Source organism: Chelonoidis abingdonii, chromosome 4 (assembly GCF_003597395.2).
Source record: "Chelonoidis abingdonii isolate Lonesome George chromosome 4, CheloAbing_2.0, whole genome shotgun sequence".
In the NCBI taxonomy this organism is placed as follows: domain Eukaryota; kingdom Metazoa; phylum Chordata; order Testudines; family Testudinidae; genus Chelonoidis; species Chelonoidis abingdonii.
Window position 1 is genome coordinate 84,342,915 of NC_133772.1, and position 21,958 is coordinate 84,364,872.

At 44.3% G+C, this 21,958-nt stretch overlaps 1 protein-coding gene and 1 long non-coding RNA gene across 3 annotated transcripts in view; one reads left to right on the forward strand and one right to left on the reverse strand.

The window, feature by feature from the left end:
- The window catches only part of SUSD6 (sushi domain containing 6), a 118,804-nt gene that overhangs the window by 68,615 nt on the left and 28,231 nt on the right, over positions 1-21,958 (forward strand). The gene's annotated exons all lie outside the window — the stretch shown is intronic.
- Positions 1,162-15,480, reverse strand: LOC116821513 (uncharacterized). Its single transcript, XR_012655782.1, has 3 exons — positions 15,304-15,480; positions 12,641-13,901; positions 1,162-1,263 (listed from the first exon to the last, which is right to left on the reverse strand). It is a non-coding gene; the product is annotated as an uncharacterized LOC116821513 (long non-coding RNA).

Here is a 21,958-nt window from a genome sequence, read left to right on the forward strand (position 1 = left end):
GAGAGACTAAAGAATAAAAAGTCTATTGGGGGTGCAGGAAAAGCGGGGGATCACTGGTCAGCAGCTCTCTAGGGCAGTGGTCTCCAAACTTTTTTGATCGCACACCCCTCTCAGTAAATTTTTCAGCACCCCCCCCCAATATAAGTATATTTATTTATGTATAAATTGTATAGATGTACTACTATACTAATGTATTATGTACATTATAAAACATACACAAAAAAGAAATTAAAGGATAAGAAATATGAAATGAACAGTATTTTAAAAAAAATTATTTTATTAATGATACAAAAAACCTTTTTGCTTTCAGTGAGAGCAATGTGATTGAATATGCTTAATTATTTCTGCAAATCTTGGTTTAACACTTTATAATACAGCGATTCAAAGGTCTGGATTAGGATTAGGGTGTGGGAGAGCGCTCAGAGTACAGGGTCTGGGAGGGAGGGAGGGAGGGTGTAGAAGGACGCTCAGGGTGGAGGTGCAGGGTCTGGGAGGGAGTTAGGGTGCGGGAGGGCACTCAGGATGGGGTCCGGGGGCTGGGAAGGAGCTAGGGTGCAGGAGGGCACTCAGGGTAGAGGTGTGGGAGGAGGCTAAGGGCTGGGGCAGGCAGGAGGTGCAGAGCACTTACCAGGGGCAGCTCGTTTTTGATGCAGGGGGTGTGCAGGTGGCTCTGCGCAGCTCAGCACTGCCCTTATGGCTGCAATTCTGGGAGACACGATTCTGGGAGCTGCCCCCCATACTTCCCCGGCAGGCAGGGGCTTTAGGGGCTGCAGGGCCCTGGACTAAGGGGGCCCCGGGGCCTTGGCCTGCAGCTCTAAAGCCTCTTTCAGAATGCATCCCTGCGAACATGGGCTGGAGGACTCAGGAGGAGCAGGGGCAGCCGCGCAGCCAGCAGCTGGAGAGAAGCGGCACCATCCCCTTCAAAGCGCTGCTTCTTTCCGGCAACTGGCTGCGCTGCTGCCCTGCATTCCGAAAGGGGCTTTAGAGCTGCAGACCTGGGCCCCGGGGCCCCTTTATCCGAGGGCCTGCAGCCCCTAAAACCCTCTGCTTCCCTGCTCGCTCCCTCCGTCCTCTGGCTGCCCCTTTTTCCCCCCTCCGGCAGCACTCCTCCTGCCATGCTCCCCAATGGATCGTCTTGCTCATCCCCTGGTGCGTGCACCCCACTTTGGAGACCACTGCTCTGGGGTGACAGACTAAGGCAGACAGGTTCTGTGGAGGAGTCTGAAGTTAATCGAGACTTCTCAAATCAGGTAACGGTAAACCCTAGGAAGAATGAGATACAGATAAGTCTGTTTATTGCTGTTTTCTCTGAAATGATTGTGTTCTAAGTAACTAATACTCTGCTTTAAAAGAGGCTGTTTGATCACTGTATTAAACACTGTCACTACCCCAGAGGGAACAGAATTGAAGGGTCCAGACCTAAGTCAGACCTACTGAGGTGATCACAGGAGGTACACAGAGGACTGCAATCCAGGGCCCAGTTTGAGAGTGGGAGAACTGTGGGATTCCATCCCAAGGGAAGTGATGGCCTGAAATTTAGAGGTTCAAAGGTGCAATATGCCTGGTTACTGAGCTACCCTGGTGCCTTAAGTGCTAAGTTAGAAATGTTCTCTCAAACATCTCCAGTACCTGTATACAAGAATTAAGCAGAAAGCAGAGTTGCAGGAAGGGTGGTGATATTTGCTAAAAAGGGGTAGAGTAGAACCTCAGAGTTACGAACGCCTAAAGAATGGAAGTTGTCCGTAACTCTGAACAAGACATTATGGACTTCAGCCACTTGGGGGGAGGGTCAGGGCTTCAGGTGGGGATGTGGGGAGGGAGGTTAGGGCTTCTGACCACAGTGAGCACCAGGGCTCAGGGCTTTAGATCTGGTGGGAGTGCTGGGGCTCAAGGCTCGAGTCCCGTGACTCTGCTCCCAGTTTCAGGCTTGCCGAGGGGCTTGGGGCTTAGCCCCACTGTTCCATTCCTGGCTTTTGCCTCATGGAGGGTGCTGGGGCTCCCCACGGCTCCCCTCCTGGTTTCAGTCAGGTGGGGGAGAGCACCAGGGCTGAAACTGGCACTTCTCTCCTAGATAGAGCCTCTGCACCCGCCATGGAGCTGGAGCCCCAAACTCCTCTTCTCCTGAGGGTCAGAAGCCCAATAACCGCCCTTCCCAGAGCCCTGACCCCTTCTCACCCTGCGACTGCAGCTCTAACCCCACAGGCTGAAGCCCTGAGCCCCAAGGCTAAAGCCCCCAGGCAGTAAAGCTTGTGTGTGCACGCAGGGGATTACTTCCAGTACAGAGGGTGTCTGGTTGACCAGTAAGTCTGTAACTCTGGTGTTCAGAGTTCAGACCATGTCACCTCTCTTATTGCATCTCTGCAGGGGCGGCTACTCTGTTGCATCAATCATAAATTACTTGTCTTCACAGTCAGAGGTTCTACTGTACATGCTTACCCAGCAGATATTTTTGGACTATTTCTACCAATCTTGTGCAAGTGTTCTCATTTGTTTTCTAAGAGTCTAATACTGTGACCAGTCACATTTATGTGACTATAAAAATATTGTGACAGGACAGAGATGGCAGCAGCTTCACACCCACAAGTTGAACTGCACTGAAGACTGGATTTTACATACTCTAGATGGGGAAAACCCAGCTGCCTTTGGTTCTTGCGCACTCAGCTTTCCACAGGGCTGTGATGGATGGAGAATTCTGGATGCAAAATCTGCATGTCATTATGCTGACATTGTTTGTCCTTCGGTTGATTTGGTTTGTCTCTTATGCCGCAAGTGTGCCAGCTGAGACTACTATGGAAATTTGGCTGCTCTCTCACTGAGAAGCTAAGGCTGAAATAGTCTGTTTACCATTGCGCCTGAATAAGGCTTCTGGAAAACAAACACAGAATTCACTGGCATTCTTTTTCCTACCTGTCTTTGGTGACAAAGATGGAATAAGAGGAAATATGAAACTCCACTAGTGGGGAAGAATGTTGGGGAGATGCTAAAACCATAAACAAGGTGCAATGGACTTCAATTCTGGGAAGCAAAGAATGCAAGAAACAAGAAGCAGCTATTGTGGCTTCTGACAGATTGCCCAAAGTTGAGTTTTAAAAAGTTTAATTCATCTTGTTTGGTTGCCTCCTTTTCTGCTTTCAGGAAATTGATACATGCTTAACGTTTGCAGGAGAAGGATAAAGGCAGCAAAAAGTAGAATGAATTTCCTATCTCTGCACAGCTAAAACTCTCATTCAGGCCATCGTCCTCTCACAGCTCAGTTACTGCAGTATTCTTTCCTCTGGCCTAGACAAATGCAGTCTTATTCCCCTCATATTTATTCAGAATGCTGCTGTGAAGATCGTTTGTCGAGTCTGTAGCTTGGATCATGTCACCTCTCTTTTTGCATCTCTGTGACCCTGCCAGCAGGTAGGGAATCTTGGGGGACAACTACTGCACTGGTGGGGTGCAAAATAAACTTTATTAAGAAAATGCAAAAAACTGGGAAGATTCAATTGTGAGGGGTATGGGGTTTATTAAGGTAGACAATTGGGGAGGGGTTTCTTTTAGTAAATAGTATAGAGGGTTTCAATAGTGGGGTACAACACAGTGGAGTACAATACAGTAACTGATTAACACTGAAATATAAATGTAACAGGTAGCTAACAATTTCTTACGTAAAGGGTGTGTTACAGCAGCATATAACCAACTAACAGTTATGGGAAAAATGTGTTAAATATCCAACTCTAGGTAAAAGTGTGTCACAGTGGTGTAAATGTAAAATGTGAGGTGTGTTAGAGAGAAAAAGGGTAACCAAAGGGGTTTTATGCTAGACTTTAGTAATACAATTGAGGTTTGAGGGCAGTAGGAGCAGGGTGAACATGTGGGGGAACGGATTAAAAAAGAGGGAGAGAGAGAGAGGCAGTGGTAGGGGAATGAGATTGGGGGATGGGGGAAGAGGAGCACGTGAGCAGAGAGCAGAGGGAGGTTTAAACTCAGGGAGACACAGAGAGCAGACAGGCTGCAAGTTTTAAACAGTGACTGGGGAGCTCGGGGTGGCGGGGGGGCAACGGGAAGACAGACTTAACCACAATTATACAGAACACAGCAAAATCTTATCTATGATCCAAGACTACACAAATTAGCAAGTAAAAGAACACAATGCAACAATTTTTTAAACCTAACTTAACCACTACAATACAAATAATTCTCTAAACCTAACTTAACCACAGCTATGCAAAATGAAATTACAACTTATCTAGACTAAGAACCTGATTCTAATAGGTGCACCTTAGCAGCAGTGGGGCGGGGGCCGCAAGCTGGCAGCCCAGGATCCAGCTCCCAAGGAAGCCAAGGGATGGTGGCTGCAGCAGTGGATACAGCTGAAAGCAGAGAAGGTTTTTAAGACACAGACCAAGGTTTAGCTTGAGTCTGAGTGCTGGGGGACAGAGCCAGCAGCTAATAATAAAAATAAAAGTATAGAGAGTTTCACAGAGGGATTCTTACCAGCCCCAAAGGAAGCAGCAGAGGTAAAAGCAGCAAGATCATCAGAAGGCTAGGTACGGTCTCAATAATCAGGAGATCTCTCAGGCAGCAATTCGTTTTCGGGGGGGGGGGGTTCAAAAAAATGGGGGGTACGCTCAAAAATAAAACGAGAGCGGAGAAAGGACCCCCCAGAACCCCTGGCTGATCAGACCAGGCAGCAATGCAGGAACCTTTCTGAGGTCTGATCAAAATGTCTGGTTTTAAGGGCAAACTTAGGCAGTCTCCCACCAGTACTTCTGATTGGCTCCGCTCAGAGGCAGGGGAAAGAGAAAAAAAAAACAACAGGTAGGTGAGCACAGAGACATGTCTAGGCAGAGTCCTGTGCAATAGGTGACTCAAAAGCACATGAGGCCTATGACTCATGCCTAGGACCTTAAAAACACAATAGGTCTTGCAGCTGGACATTGCCTACCCTACACCGAGCCCAGGTTTAACAAGGTGATAACAGGACTACCCTTTGAACAGGGCAGTGGTCCCACTTAGCACAAGTGGCCATCCCTTTGAGAAGGGCAGTGGCTCTTGGTAAACAACTTAAGGGGCCCTCCCTTTGAGAAGGGCAGTGGCCCTGGTAAACAACTTAACAGCCAGGGAGGGGTGGCCACAGGAGGAGAACAAAATGGAGTATGGGGACAGCTGTAAGAAACAAAATGGAATGGGGGATAGCTGTAACAGACACTCTGCATGGGCTACTCCTTCTCTGTTGCATCAAACATATGCTACGTGTCTTCACAGTCAATTCACAGTAATATTTCTCATTCGTTATCAGTGTCTACTTTTGCTTCTGATCAACCCCTGATTCCAGCCGCCATGGCCCACTTGTTAAATTTTCAAACAAGTACCATCATGCTTTCTCCCTCAGGAGAAACTCCCTGTAAACAGCTGCAAAACTAATTCATTGTCCTCCTTCAAACCCCTCCTTTAAATTCTCCTTTATTATGCCTACAAAGAACTTGACAACAGTTAGGCTGCTGGTATGTTGAGACCACTGCTTATCATGCTAATTGTTTTTGTGCTACCCTGTATCCATCTGTCGTCTCTTGTACACGTAGATTGTAAACTGGTTGGGGCAGGGACCGTTTTTATTCTGTTTGTACTTCACCTAGCACAGTGGAGTACTGGGGCTCCTAGGTGCTACAACAATACAGATAATTAAAAATAATTTAAAAAAAAACTAGGGGTAGTTGTGACACTTAGAGACTAATAAATTTGTTTGAGCATAAGCTTTCGTGAGCTAAAACCCACTTTCATTGGGTGGGTTTTAGCCCACGAAAGCATATGCCCAAATAAATTTGTTAGTCTCTAAGATGCCACAAGTACTCCTAGTTGTTTTTTCTGATGCAGTCTAACACAGCTACCACTCTGAAACCTATTAAAAATAATAGTTAACACTGGCCAAAAGAGTCAGGGGAATTGAAGGCTTCTGTAAAATTGCTGGGGTGAGTGGAAAGGAAAACCACTTGAGAGAGAGTTAATTTTCTTCCTCCCTGCTCTTGTAAATTTAATGAATTACTCAATAGTGGATACCAAACTCCTTTTTAAAAATAAATAAATATATAATAATTTTGAACAAGACAAGTAAGTTTGAACAGCTATAAAGTAAGGAAGACCCTGAAAAAATAACTTAAGAAATGAGTAAGAGAAAACTTAAACTAATACACACAATTTAGCTGGTGCAAACTAATTGTGATATATGAAGGGAATTTAATTGTTATGCTACTAATACATCTGAAAAATCATGGTCTAGCAGGCACTGACTCAACATGCAGGAAAGAAATTGTGGTATTGACTTTCAAATAAGAGACTTTATATCTAGGATCATCCTTCTAGTGCCTGTCAGTGTAAAGCAGAAAGACTTATTGAGAGAGAATTGCTAAACATGTAGAGGGTAATGAAGCTGTTAGTACTAAGCAACAAGAGTTTATTAGAAGAGAATTTGTCAGAACTAAAAATATATTATAAAACTTGACAGAGTGCTTGTTTTGATAGAACCACAAAATGTAATAGCATTGGATTCCAATAAATCATTTGATATGTCTCAATTTTAGGAGATTTCAATTAATTTAAATTGACTTAACATGGCCACGTAGATTGAAAGTTGTCTGATTAATCACACTGCCATTTACCATTATCTTTTATCTACTTCAGTTTAGGAAAGGTGTCTAGTGGAATAGCTGTGATGTCTGAATTTAATTAACATCAAGTAAAATTTGCAAAAGCATCTTGTCTTATTGGAACTAAATGCAGTTTAGGCTCCTAAGTCACTCTGGCACTTCTGAAAATGTTACCCATCATCTTTCATGGTCCAAAAGAGTGAGTAAACATCACATAGAGGAAATGTACACGTAATAATGGACTGGGATGAGTTCCTCTTTCCTAGAGAGAAGATGCTGCCCATGTCTCTCTTAGGTCATGGTGATTTTGGTACCAAGTGAATGAACTGTCTGTTGTTGACCTGCATATCTTCTAGTTTCTTATACTGGTCAGTTCATGTTTGAAACACCACATATTCCCAATGAACTTGACCCGTCTGTACAGGTTTAACTAGTAACTTTGGGCATTGGAGCTTTGTACCTCAATTTGCATAGCTGCCTCAATAAAACCTGTTAATTTTTCAGATTATATGTACCTATTCTCTGAGATAAGGTTTATAGGAGTGATAGAAAGGATTAGTTACAAAGGTTGGTATGATAAATGTTCTCATAGGTTTTCTCTGGGGCAGTGGCTTAATGTCAGGAGGTTAATCTCATCAGTGATCGTGCATAGTGCTAACCCCAGGGCTGTCCTTAGGATTTATGGTGCCCTAGGCAGGATTATTAAACTGGTGCCCCTGAGCCTGTCATGCTCTTAGCACAACACAAACATAAGCTTACGCTATTGGAAAACTTGCCACATGCATGCTATTAAAACCAGTTTAGCTTAATGAAGCACACTGTAACGCTGATGGACTAGCACTAAAGAAGCAGCACTACAGAAAAAATTCTGATTTGACAGAATGATGCAAATATAATTTTTTTAATTTGTCAACATTTTATTGGAAATTTCTATGAAGAAATATTGAAACAAGGATTAATTTTTAATTAAAAGCAATCTTTCTGGCTTTTTTGGCTGAAAAATCAGGAATAATGTCATTGTATGACAAAGACAAAGATGTCTTGTTTGATTGCAAGAATAGCAAGACCAGTCAAGTGTTCCTGACTCCTTGTAGAGCGGAGATAGTTTTTAATGAGCTTTAGTTTGAGAAACTCCGTTCTCCTGATGCTACTGTTACAGGAATTGTCAGTAGAATACGAGTGGCAATGTACACATTAGGATATATGTCAACAAGTTTTGCTGGGTATGAGTAAACTGTACAATGTCCATCATCGATTTTGCATGTGGCAACACGATGACAGTGTACTCAATTCTTCATACAGTTCAAGTCCATTTAAATCAAAATGATCGCCATGCTTCAGGAGGCTCTCTAGGTCAGGGGTCCCCAACATGGTGCCCGCAGGTGCCATGGCGCCTGCAGGGGCCTCTCAGTGCACCTGCGTACTGGCTGGCGGACAAGCATCTGCCAAAATGCCACAAAATTCGGTGGCATTTCGGCGGGCGACCCTCTGGATGACACCACTTGCCACCAATAAGCAGCGTCATCCAGAGGCTTCGCTGCTGAAATGCCGCCGAATTTCAGCGGCATTTTGGCAGATGCTCATCCACTGCCACGGTCCTTCGTCTGGTGACCCGCCAGACGAAAAAGGTTGGGGACCACTGCTCTAGGTTCTTGCACTTTGTCATTAGTTGCTCTTGTTTTCCTATTTCATTGAATTTAGTCCTGCTCAGCCCCTACCAGCTGAGTGAATGGAACCCCAGGCCGACAGCGGGTTGAGTGGCTCAGCCAGGGTATCAGCTGCCAGCCTTGCTCAGCCTGCTGCCAGCCTGGGGTTCCTTGGGGGTCCCCAGGCCAGCAGTGGGTGCTGAGTGGGGCTGGCACCCGGGCCCCATCGGGTGGCAATGGGGCAGCAGCCGGAACCCAGAGCAGTGGCAGGCTGAGCCGCTCAGCCTCACCGCTGCATGCCATCAAAAATCAGCTCGCATGCCACCTTTGGCACATGTGCCGTAGGTTGCCACCCCCTGCTCTATACATTAGTAAGGAGATGAGCATATTACAGTTGTTGGAGGGCTCTATTTAGCAGTAACAGGGCTATAGGAAAAGTCAGTCAACATTTTTTGTTTCTCTGATGAAAACTGGCCCACTCCCTTCCCCATACCAAACTTGTCACAAATAATTGTCAACAACTTAATTTTCTGTTTTTGGCTAAGATATTGATTTTTTTTTTAAAAATATTGAAATTGAATTCAGGATTGTTAGCAAGCATTTTTGGGCCAACAAATTTGTTAAATGACAATCTAAATGGCAAACACAGTACTGCTTCATGCTTGGCTCACCCCCAGCCTGCTGCGTCCAACAGCTGCAGTAGAGGAGGAGATAGGTGGAAAACTGCAGGACCCCAAAATCCACCTCTTGGGTGCAGAGTGGCAACAGCAGCAGCAAACCCTCAGGTCGATCACACGCCAATGGCACCACCGCCAGCCCAACAGACCATGGTGAAGTTAGCACAGCATCTGATCTCAGGGACGGGGCACCCATGGAGCCACAGCAGCTCATCCTGCCCTGTGCAGCTCCCCCCAGATGAGATGGATCACTGCCAGCCCAGGGAGAGACGCGCTCCCCAGCTAGGGGTGACCAAGATCCAGATGTCCTGATTTTATAGGGCCAGTCCCGATATTTGGGGCTTTGTCTTATATAGGTACCAATTACCCTCACCTAGGGTGACCAGACAGCAAATGTGAAAAATCGGGAGGGGAGGTGGGGAGGAATAGGAGCCTATATAAGAAGACCCCAAAATCGGGGCTGTCCCTATAAAATTAGGACATCTGGTCACCCTGCAGGTGAGTTCCTTCCCCCACTCCTTCCCAGAGACCCCAGCAGCCAATCCCCTCCCTCGGACTGTGCTGCATTCGGCACTCTCTAGGACCCAGCAGCCCTGCTCTTACATACTCCACTGCTTCCCATCTGTCCGGGCTCCCAGCAGAGCAGTGCCCCCAGACCTAGTGGTGCCTAGGCGGCTGCCTGTTCTGCCTATGGCTAAAGTCGGCCCTGGCTAACCCTCTTTCAGAAATAGTCTCTGGTCTCATTAGCTGTGAGATAGCTATCTATCATGCTATTTAAATGCTGTTCTCAAAGAAATTGTATAAGTATTCTATAATGTTTCCAGGTGCATTTCCCTGGAGAGCAGTCATTCCACTATTTATAACCTGGTTCTTTTGTGCCTTGCACTTTCAGAGCGTGAGAAGTTGCAGTTATTGGAATGAGAATCTAAAATGTGTTGACCAGGGCAAATTGTTCTGGAAAGCACTAGAGAAACCTTCATCTTTCTCTCAGGAAACTGATATAAGGTGTGTTGGGCATTGCTAATGAACCCATCTGATGGATGTTGCTGCTAGGAGCGAAATAGGGACTGCAGTAAAAACATAAGAATGACCATACTGGGTCAGACCAAAGGTCCATGTATCCCAGTGTCCTGCCTTCTGACAGTGGCCAATGCCAGGTGCCCCAGAGGGAATGAACAGAACAGGTAATCATCAAGTGATCCATTACCTGTTGCTCATTCCCAGCTTCTGGCAAACAGAGGCTCGGGACACTATCCCTGTCTCAGCCCCGGCTTATAGCCATTGATGGACCTATCCTCCCTGAATGTATCTAGTTCTGGATAGGCAGGGAGTACAAGCAAGGAGATGGAGATGAACCTGAAGAAATAATCTAGTGGGTCTAGACCCAACTTCAGTAGTTATAGGCAACATACATCACTAGCTCTACCATAGTCCAGGGTGCATTGCTGTGGCATGTGGCTGGTGGTGGCTAGGAAACGACAAGGGAAAATAGTATACAGTCTCCCTTTTTAAAAACCGTCTCTAATGGATACCATTTTACTGGGGATGATGGGGGAAGCTCTGCAGTTTCAATGCCTGTTTAGTGGATCTTGTGGTAATAAGTGAGAGTACTAGCATACACAAGGCTCCAGAGTTGGACCCATTTTTATCATGGTCAATTGGACTTGACTTAACTGACATGGTGGTCAAATAGGTCCAGCTTCTGGAGCTAGTCTACATGAAGGCTCCCACTGGTGTTATCAGCAGTTCTGTTGAACTAGCATTAAAGCTGGTGGGAATTAGGGACTTCCCTTACAGACATCAGGGAAATGTACACACACAATGCTTGGGGAGTATTTCCTTTGAAATTCAGGCATAGTGATGCTGACTGTTTCTTTCCCAGAGAACATCTGAAATGTTCTATGCATGAGCAGTTTTTATAGATTGCTTTCTTTTTTTCCTTTACACATTTTTGGAAGTTAGCTGTAATTTCATTTGTATAATCAGAATTTATCATTTCTCTCAAACTTCTGGCTGCTGTTGCTAAATGTTTCCCTTAAAAGTTTGAGTCAGAAGGAGATTATGAAATCTACTGTCTACTTGAGTGAAAGTCAGTGGCTGCAGTATGGAGATGTGTTCGTGTGTGTGCTGACTGGGGAGTGGGAGGGCATTACCGTGTTCTAGGATATGGCCAAGCTGGAAAAACAATAGTTTCCTTTTTACAAATAACATTTTCTCTTAGAAGTCTCCATCTCTGTCTCCTCCCTCCCTCACCACCCCCCTTTCTTCTGTTCTCAGAATACCATAGAATCAGATTTTTATGAAGCCATCTTTCATGCTCAGATGTCCTTGAAAGTAATCACATGACTCTGATAGTACTGGCCACCTGCAACTCCCGTTTGAAGCTGATCATAGCTGAGGGGGTTCAGCATCTCTCCAGATCAGTCTCTCAGTATTAGTTATACATTGCCCAGAATGATGTTCTTGCTCTGTTATTTAGAACTATACTTATGACCAATGCAAATCAACCAATGCACAAATAAAGACATAAACAAGGGACACACAAGAGACTCTGGCAGAGAAAGATATGATGTTAAGCATCTAACAAAATGTAGTGAAATATTACAGCTAGGGTATAAAACCAACTCTTGATCTTGTACAATGGATGCCCCGTATCATGTTAAACCTAGGTCGTAGCATTGACAGGTGGTAATCCAGCCATGTTCACCTTTTTCTCTGTTGAAGTTCTGATTATGCAAATAAAAGCTTTGGGTGAGTCCCAGAACTGGAAAAGCCAACATAAACGGGAATAACAAAAGAGAGGAATCATTTTACAGTTACGCTTCCCATTTTGGGGGTAGGGAGAGGCATAAAACACTTAAGTGGCCAAATTAATCTCAGGTGTTAAATCCATTGATGCCAGTGAAATTATAAATGTTGTGATTTCAGTCTCTCAGGAATAGGACTAATCCACTGAAACACCAACCAACAGATTCTCACCTGGTGTAAATTGTCCGAGCTTCAGAGCCATGTACACTGGCTTAGGTTCTGACCAGCACAGGATTCATTGTGCCAGCCACACTCCAAAAGCCACAGGAAAAGAGCAGGAGCAGGCAAACAGTGGCAACTTGCAGAAATCGTTAATATATTTTGGTATCTAATTTGATTTAAAACAAATGCATGCATTTCCAAAGGTGCTTAAGAATATAAATACACATGCTTGTATTTCTTCTTGTGTAAAAGCGTTAAGGTAGGGTAGATGAAAATTGAAGCTTAGGATTATTGCAGGGTTCTAATTCTTTTCTGTGGATTTTGTTTTGAAAATAGTACGTTTTTTAATAAAATCCCTCTTCCTGATGAACAAAAGGCATGGCAATCCATCTCTTGTCACTATTTCTTGAAATTTAGATGTGATTACAGACAAGTTTCTCTCTTCCTGCAGGTCACATCACTTCCAACCTTTTTATTATGTACTCTACAACTAGGTATTTTGACTTTCTTATCTTTGGCTCAAACCAGTACTTACAATAAACATGTCCAAGAGCAAGTAAAGTCTTAAAGAACAATAAAATATTTTTCCACCCTATACTTCGAGGTTACTTTTACTGCCAGCCAGGGTCTTGAAACTGGTGGTATAGTTTGGGGTTAACTACCAGCAGTGTGCTAAGATTTTGCAAAATTTGGCCTTTTCACATGTACATTTACTTACCTCAAAAACAACTTAATGTAGAATGAGTCACTTCTTAAAAAAGAGAAGTAAGGAAAACAATCATGGTAATTGTCCCAGTCTTTCCACTATCCGGTAGGAATGCACACCCAAAATGCTCATATATGCACATATAATAAGTAGATCTATAGAGCTTTTTTATTTGAACAAGGCAAAAATATAAAATATGCTTCTGTGCCAGCAAGCTAATAAATTCACAGCTTGTTAGTGAGTTCATGACCCAGCATGATGAACATGTTATAGGTATCCTTCTGGATCCCAAAGTGACCTCATATCCTTCTTTTATATGGCAAGGGGGTTATTAGCAATGTTTAGATAACGAAGTCCTGATGAGTGAGCTAGTGAACAGGTTCTGAAGTGGCTTGGTAAAAGTCTGAGATGCCCCCAGGAAACTATAGAAGTCGGCACAATTTGCAAGGTGGTCCATCATTTGCAACAGGTGTCCACAGTCACATTGTGCATTCTTTCATCTTCAAAGTTATAAAACCATGGAAGCATCTGCAGTGTGGTGTTCTAAAACAGTTCAATGTGGACCATTGTTTCTGGGGTAGGTTGAAGCCTGCAAGTTGTTTTGTGGGATCAGCAATCAGGTGTTTATGTGGGATGTGAGCATTGTCATTTCTGTTGTGCCTCAGGATTGAATGAGGATGCTTTAAGAACTTTAGCCTGATCCCAGAAAGGCTTACAAGATTTCAGGCATGTCTTCATAAAATTCTGGAGGTCCTCATGAATTGGTATGTTCAAGGTGGCCATGATTTGATTGAACTCATGAGGGTGGCCGAGGATGTCTCCCTCCCTCCCCAGATTTTGGGTGGAGGGGTGTGTGCACCAGAGTGGACAACTGTTGAGTGGGTGTTGATTTTAATGTTCCAGTTAGTGTTCTCATTGTGGAATTAAGCTCCGTGTCCAGAGATTTGGTACGTGATCTATCCACCCAGACTGGTACCCAGTATTCAGTGATCAAGTATAGACTCATAGACTTTAAGGTCAGAAGGGACCATTATGATCATCTAGTCCGACCTCCTGCACAATGCAGGCCACAGAATCTCACCCACCCACTCCTGTAACAAACCTCTAACCTACGTCTGAGTTATAGAAGTCCTCAAATCATGGTTTAAAGACCTCAAGTATCCCAGTGCTAGAGTCGCTGATCTCACATCAAGAACTGAAATATTCCACATTGACAACCTCTGTTCCTCCCCATCCAGATTTGAGCCCTTCGGTGCTTCTGTATATAGCCACACTGTTACATTTGAAAAAAAAAATTCAATAGAAAGATTAGGATTTGAATGATGCAGGTTGAATTTTGAGCAGAAATAGTGGAAGATTGTTTACATTTTATTTTTGTTTCAGAAATGGTCTTATTTTTCATGTTAAAAATACATTAGTCATGAACCTTAATTTCTTAGAGTAGTTTAGAGGCTTGGGCCATTATGCAATATTTTGTCCGCTGGGAAAACTGGCACAAGACACTAGAGGAGGGGTTCTCAAACTGGGGGTCAGGACCCCTCAAGGGGCCATGAGGTTATTACGTGGGGGGTTGCAAGCTGTCAGCCTCCACCCCAAACCTCGCTTTGCCTCCAGCATTTATAATGGTGTTAAACACATGAAAAAGTGTTTTTAACATATAAGGGGAGTCGCACTCAGAGGCTTGCTGTGTGAAGGGTCACCGTACAAAAGTCTGAGAACCCCTGCACTAGAGCACAATATCAATTGTATGTCACATTCCTTTTGTATTCCCCGGGACAGCTTGGCACACTGTAGTTGGTCCTGTGAGGATTGCCCTCAACACTAGTAGAGATAAAGTACTTACTGCTAGAAGACATAACTCCAGTAATAATGACAAGATGCCAAGTAGAATGAGTGACCAAACGTGTGTGAGATTAACTGCTTAAGGATCATTTCTGACAAGATTGAGGTAATGTTGGTAGGATGGGAGATGTCACTAAAAGTCTGCCATATTATTGCCACCCTGGAGGTGAGGGAAAGAAACTATGGCCTGCCCCCACAGGTTTTCAGTTTGAGGTGGTTGTTAGATCGAGAACTGCTCTTGGTTGCTCAGGCAGTAGCTGATTGCCTAACCGTTTCTTTCAGGTGTGAACCTTACAGTTTCTTTTGTCCGTTCAAGATTAGATTAGATGTAATCGGATCTACCTGGAGCTCTGTACTGAATTTCCAAATGATCTCAAGCTAGCACAAAATGTGGTTGCCTGCTTAATGAGCAGAGTGCCACACACAAAACTAGTGCTCTATAATCTCCCACTGTTACCCCATAATTTGGACCTAAGGCACTCCAATACTAGCTTGCCTGTAACTGGTAAATGAACCTCAATTTACTCTGCCTTTTTTTTTTTTTTTCCCTCCTCCAGTTTTTCTCTGCCAGTCTCTATCAAGGTATTTTACGGTTTTTCAAAAGAGCTAAAAGCAATACCTCCCATTACGCCACTGGCTGGCTTCCAGCTTCCAGGTAGAATCCAAGGGATCGGTTATAACCTAAAGCGCTTAAATTGTTACCAGGGTGACTGCCTGTCTCCCACTGTAATGATAGCATAATTTTGGTCAGCTGAGAGGTGCCCCACTGAAATGGAGGAGGATGCTGACCTGACTCACCCTGAGAAGTATTTGATTTTGGAACACTCAGCTACCTTGGTCTGCCACAGTAAGGATTTGTTAACCAACTAGGCACTCACTTGGATGAGCTGAGGGGCTGGAAGGTCACCAGGGGTTTCATGTGTATGACAAGCAGTGGTGGCAGATGTTACATCTTGTCTGAAATATTGTTTGTTCTTAGTTATTTGAACTGCTTAGAGTCACCAGTAGGCAGTGGAAAAACAGAAATAAAACAATGTAAAGGAAAATATAGAATAACGGAGAGCATATTTTATGTATGTAGTTATAGTTTTTACAAGAAATGGCTAGAAATAGGGCTTCTTTTATGTACCACTAGCGCAGTTTGGTCCAACAGCAGACTCGCCTACATCGCTGGTGAGGTAGAGAATCTATTGTGGTTTATAAGACAAAGCAGTAGCAGCATACTCTCCTTTGATTTCTTAACCTTTGTCAGTCACTTCTCAGCCTCTTGCTCCACCAATTGATTACCTTAGTGGGATGTTCTTTGGCTTTGTCTACACGGTGATAAAAAATCCACAGCACGGCGTCTGAGTCCGAGTCAATTGACTCGGGCTTGCAGGGGTAAAAATAGCAGTGTAGGCATTCAGGCTTAGATAGAACCTGGGTTCCGAGACCTTCACTGAGCTTCAGCACCCAGGTCCAAACACCTACCCTGCAGTTTTATAGCTCTGCAAGCTCAAGTGAGCAGACCCAGGCTAGTTACAGCCATCCCATGGAGCTTTCATTGCAGTGCAGACGTACCCTTTATGGCTGATCTCACTTCTTTTCCCAGCAAAACTCTTCCACCCATTCTAGACCCTAAGCAACTGAAGGAATTCAACTTTTTTCATTGAGTTCCTGTTGAATTCTGTATTGGGTTCAAAGTAAACTCTATCAGCATTGATTCTATCACCCATAAATACAGCCAATTGTTCTTAAAGGGCAAAAGTAAACTATTGTTACACATGCTTCTAAATCACTCAGCACTGTAATTAGACTTTCTCATGTATAAGGGCATGTCTACACTTGCCATTTAAAGCACAAAAACCATGGGAATATCTACACTTGCCAATGACTTTCAGTGGTAAAATTCTGAAGTTTCACTGCAAACAGCAAACCGCCTCCACAAGAGGCATACTCTTCTTACCACTGATCCTTTTGCGATGATGTGCAAGTGGAGACACGTTCTTCCGATGTAAACAGCTTTTAGCTTCCCGACATATCCCACGTTGCCTGGGATAACCTCTCTGGCGAGCAACTCTGCTGCTCTGACACCAGGTAAACAGATGTCTGCCCCTCCACCTGTAAAGCCCCAGGAACTTTGAAACTCCCTTTCCTGTTTTGTTTGCAAGTGCTCATCTGGCCAAGTGACCATGGCTGCTCCACGGAGCAAATAATCCCCTGTTTGGACCCTGCAGTCACCCCCCCCCCCCCTTCCCATAAGACATATCAAAATGGAGAGAACTGCATTGTGGGATAGCTGCCCTCAGTGCACTGCCAGAGATGGAAGTGCTGCAAATGTAAACACTATCTGACTCCTGTGGAAGTAAGTGAGTACACAAACCAGGGCTTTTCTTTCACCGGTTCCCTATCACTGGTGAAACTGACAGTGCAATAACTCTGCAAGCGTAGACATAGCCTAAGAAACATCCCTGCTGGGAAGAGCATAATTCTTCAACCACTCGTTGTCCTTAACAGCCTCAGACTTGAGAGATGGACTTCAAGTGGATTCAGCATCACCTTACCCTTTTGTTAGGAAAATGCCTTTCCAAAGAGCCACATCTTGCAACATAACCTCAAGATAGTAAGAGTGAGTCACTCTCAGCCTGATCTCTTGGGGGAGCAGATTCACAGGCTCATGCCTGTTACTGAGAATACATCAGTCTCTAGACTCGGCAGTGTCCCCTGAACTCTTTCTGATGAAGTGACCAGACTGAATGCAGATTCTGTGCCAGACTGTAGAAAGAGGTGGTTTGAATGGTGGGGGTACTCTGAAGCCCCTTGGGAAGAGGGCACAGGAGTGAACGGCTATACCAAACTTTGGTTCCAAAAGGTCTGAATTTGTTTGTTAAAAGCAAATGTTCCAGTGGGTTTTAAGGAGTCCTGATGGTAAATGGTTGAACATTTGAATGGACAAGTCCCCTTTACAAGTTTTTTTTAAATAAATAGAGGAAAGAAATTTACCCAGCTGTTAGCTCGTAGTAATTGCAAGACTGGCAACTTAAGACAAAGATCAGGATATAAGTAGATGATCTGAATGAATAAGGTTTCCCCACTTCTGGTAAGTATTGCTGGGCTTACTCTGTTCGACTCCTCCCGTGGAAGTTGTCATTAAACCAGCTGCAGAAAGAAATTTCTATAATTGGGGCTTTGACTTCTCTGGGTGGCATTTCAGGGTAGATGGAAAATGAAGACACTTGAGCAGACTGCGAACGAACTCCATATTGTAAATGCCATTGCTACAACTGGCCGAGACAATTTCCAAATTAGTATTTTTCATGTAGGCTGAGTCAGCATAGCCAATAGCTGCTGTTGCAGAAGGGATGAAAAATGATTTGGCTCAAACTCTCTGCAAAAGGCCATTAGTAAATGAGAAAATTCTATAATCAGTCTTAAGAGCTTTCTCGTGCACAAGTATGAAGGGTTCATTTGGTTTCTCTCTGAACTCCGGTGCCCTAAAATACTTAATACACTACGTATGTTAATTAATCCACACAACCTCTCTGTGAGATAGGTATCACCTTCCTTGTATAGGTGCAGCAACAAAGACCTAGAGATGTTAAGTAACTTGTACAGGGTCACATAGCTCTACCTCTGATTTGCTGGGATTAGAACCGACGAGTGAGGTGGACTCTTGTATAGCAAGGACTAAGGTCATTTGCTTTATGGTTCAATGGCAACGGCTTGAATTACACTTGGCAGTGAAGAGAGAGATGTTGTAAGTGTCCAACTAGTATAATTTTCACACTGCTTTTAATGTTACCAGGCAGGCATCCTGCCTCAGCCAAAGTTTGAGTGAGCTTCACAGGTAGCACTATGGTAGAGCTCTGGAGTTCACAAACCCCAGAACAATTGTGGTGAGATCTGCACTAGAGAGCAATGGTCCTTACCACCATACTAAACATAAATGTGTAGGGGTGTCCCTTTTGGACCTCTGACAATCATGAGCAGCCAGGTATCCATATTGCACATGTCCTTCAGTCAGCCCCACCATCCTCTGAAGATGCTTTCCTTCAGCTGGCCAACCTTACTACTTTTACCTGTACTGAGTCTTGGCCACCTACTGCTCATCCAAATCCTATCCATTGGGCTCTGGGAAAGTAGATTGGGGGGTCGGTTACAGCAGAAAAGGTGGCTGCTTGTCATCCAGGTTATGGCCTCCAAGTGAGCAGGGGTGGTTACAGGTCCGAACCCCATGGAACACTGTATCCTGCAGAATTGCAGTTGCCTCCACACCAGTTTCTGAAGCTTCCTTAAACAGAGAGACCAGAGCCAGTGGAACAGTAGCACTTATTCCAGCCGGGATTTAGACTTGTCAACTCAACCTAATGATCAGTAGTATCAAAATCTACCAACAGATATAAAAGAATCAGTGTGGACACCTGATCTTTCTCCATTGCTAGACTTCAGCATTCATTATTGTTTCTGCATATTTGTCTTGAACAAGCATCTAGATTCCTCTGATCAGGGCCCCCTTGTCCATGATGTTAGGCCCTGAGGATACTTAGAGTTAAAGGGAATACTGTGTTATTACTATACTCAGACCGAACATCAGTCTGGAAAAGGATTAAGGGAATGATGTGGCTAACATGCAAGTAATCTCTGAGCTAGTTTTGTGGGGGATTCTTCACAGGAGTGGGGAGGGGACACCCCTAGGAAGATATGGAGTTGAAGTTCAAAATCAGTAGGGGGGGGAGGAAACAGGACTTTGTTGAAGGGCTAGTGCCCTGCTCAGGAATTCCCCACAGAATTGTCCCCACACTTTAGGCCCTGTGAGTTCCCAGTTCATCTGTGCTCAAAAAATTACCTGCTGTTCACGATGATGGCAATGGGTTTCCCCCTTATCGCTGCTCAGCTGGTGCTGAAAACAGCAATATTACTAATGCAAAGAACACAAAACAGTTCAGTACACCTCTTGTAATGGCAATTCAGAGGCAAAGTTACCTCAGGCCTTAGTCATGCCTTTTGTAACTGTGTGGTCCACTCTAGCAGCTAAACTATTTACAGTACCTATTGGGCAAGGAGTTGGGTGACTTGTTGCCTACAGGTCATTTTCTGGTGTAGCAGATTCTTGGTGTCCAAAGCACCACCTTGCTTTCAGAAGTGTCTTCTAGACTAGAGTGAGTAGCAATAGCTGTGAGCTTCCTTTGCTATTTGTAAGGGCTAGGTGTCTAGTAAAGGAAATGGTCAAAACTTGCCCATGAAGGGGTTGGGGAGACACTCTGAGATTGTGTGCTCTTTGAGGGCCGTGTAGAGACTGCCCATTCATAGTGGCTGGCATGCACAGTTGACAAAGGCAGGTTCTTGTGATAAACTGAAGTTGGCAGTTTTGTAGCAGTGGTGCCCACCACACTCTTACACTGTCTTGGTGCTGGAAACTCAGATGCCAGTCAGCTTGCCTTGTTCACAAAGCCAGAGCACATCACATGGTTAGGCTACTGGCTTTCATATCTGTGCACGTGATAGTACCGTTCCTCTGAAGATCTCTAAGCCCTTTGCCAGACATTAATGTGGCTGAAAACTGCCTGTGAAACAGCCAGATTGTCAGCTCATCTCTGAAAGGCCTCCCGTTTTTTGCTTTATTATTTATATTACTATGGTATCTGGAGGCCTCAATCAGGGTTGGGGCCCTAGGAACTATATAAACATATAGAGACACAGTTTCTGCCCCAGAAATCTTAGTCTAACAATCATGGCAGTTGCTTGACTTAGGAACCTGTCAGATCAAGCAAGTTGTGACTTTATGGGGGGAAACGTGTTAGCATTATAGTATCCTGACCACGTAAGAACCATGGTCTGGTCATGCCTTTGCATGGCTGTAACAGAGTTTGGAAACCTGATTATAAAATTGTTTGCTCTCCTTTACAGAGGCAAGAGCAAACAGTACTATGTTACTGCTTGGGTCACTGCTGTACTATAACATGATCCCTCATCATACAGACCTTCCTTTGCAGGCTGGCTCTTATGTCAGGCCTGGAACTCCTGAGTATTCATTTATGTGAGATTTTTTTTTTTTTTAAATAAAAAGGCGTGGTTTGGAAGCTGTTTGTTTTTACAATATATTATTCCTTCCCATTCCACACGATGGAGCGGGAGGGGGAATTCCCAAAGGCACACGTACTCAGGACCGGTGCTAGCGTTTCTGGCACCCTAAGCGCCGGGCTATTCGCCGCCCCGCACGCGGGTCTCATGGCTTCGGTGAAGCTGCCACAAGCATTCCTGCGGAGGGTCCGCCCGAGCCGTGGGACCAGCGGACCGTCCGCAGAAATGCTGCGGCAGGTCCACCGGAGCCGCGAGACCAGCAGACCCTCCGCAGGCACAACTGCGGCAGCTCCACCGGAGCCGCCTGCCGTCCCCCTGGCAAAATGCCGCTTCCCCCCCCCCCATAATGCTGGCGCCCTAGGCGACTGCCTAAGTCGCCTAATTGAAAGCACCGGCCCTGCACGTACCTCCCATTGACAGTCCAGTGAGCAAGGTGTCCAACTGCCATTTATCTCTCTCAAAATCTCCCCCATAGTCTGTAAAACTTCATTTTTAAATGAATAAAGTTCTTGTAGCAATCCAGAAACTCATCTAGCCACCTGCCTGTGATTGTTACACATTTTGACTTCTTGGGAATGGAAATAAAATGCAGCTTTAGATACAAGAACCTGTGGCCCTACGACTGGCTGAAGCTGATGTTTTTTGTTTTTGTTTCAGCAGAGTAATATACCACTGGAAAAAATAATTCAAATGGGAGAAGACAATATCCATAATTTATAGTAGCAATAGCATGCTTCCTTCATAGTTGGCTAATCATGGCAGAGCGTTAATAAGCATTCTGGGTTTTTTTCTAGTGTTGCAGCATGTTAATTAAGTTAATTTAGCTCTGTGCTTCTTCTGAGTCACCAGCTGGTGACTGCATTGGTGGAAAACTGCAATTAGTCTTTATTTTTTCCCTTTTTTCTTTCTCTTTAAAAATTCTTTGGCATGTATGGAATGTCTGAGAGTGGGTCCATTACTATACACAAAGTAAGTACTTGTGTCTAATTATATAAATGCACAGCTATATGATTATATATGCAAATCTCCTTTCTTCAGTTTCATCTCATTTGCCCACATTAATGCATGAAAAATTAAGCCGCCTCTTCAAAATATTTTCTTGATAGGGAAACTGTAATTTCCCAATAAAGTTTCCAGTCCTGCTCCTATTGATTTTAAGTTGTCATTGACTTCACTAAGAGCAGGATCTGACTCAAATAAGGACAGAGAGCTGGTTTCCATTGGACTTTATCTTCCATGCAATACATTGTAGTTCAAAGGAGGTTACATTTTGGGCCTTTTTTTTTAAAAGGCCCCTCTGTTTTATGGGTAGAGTATGTTGGAACTCTGCATGTTCACGTTTGAGTCCTTTTGTTTTTGTCATTTGCCTCTTACAAATAAAATATCAACACACACACACACACACACACGGTGGTAGCAGCTGTCTTC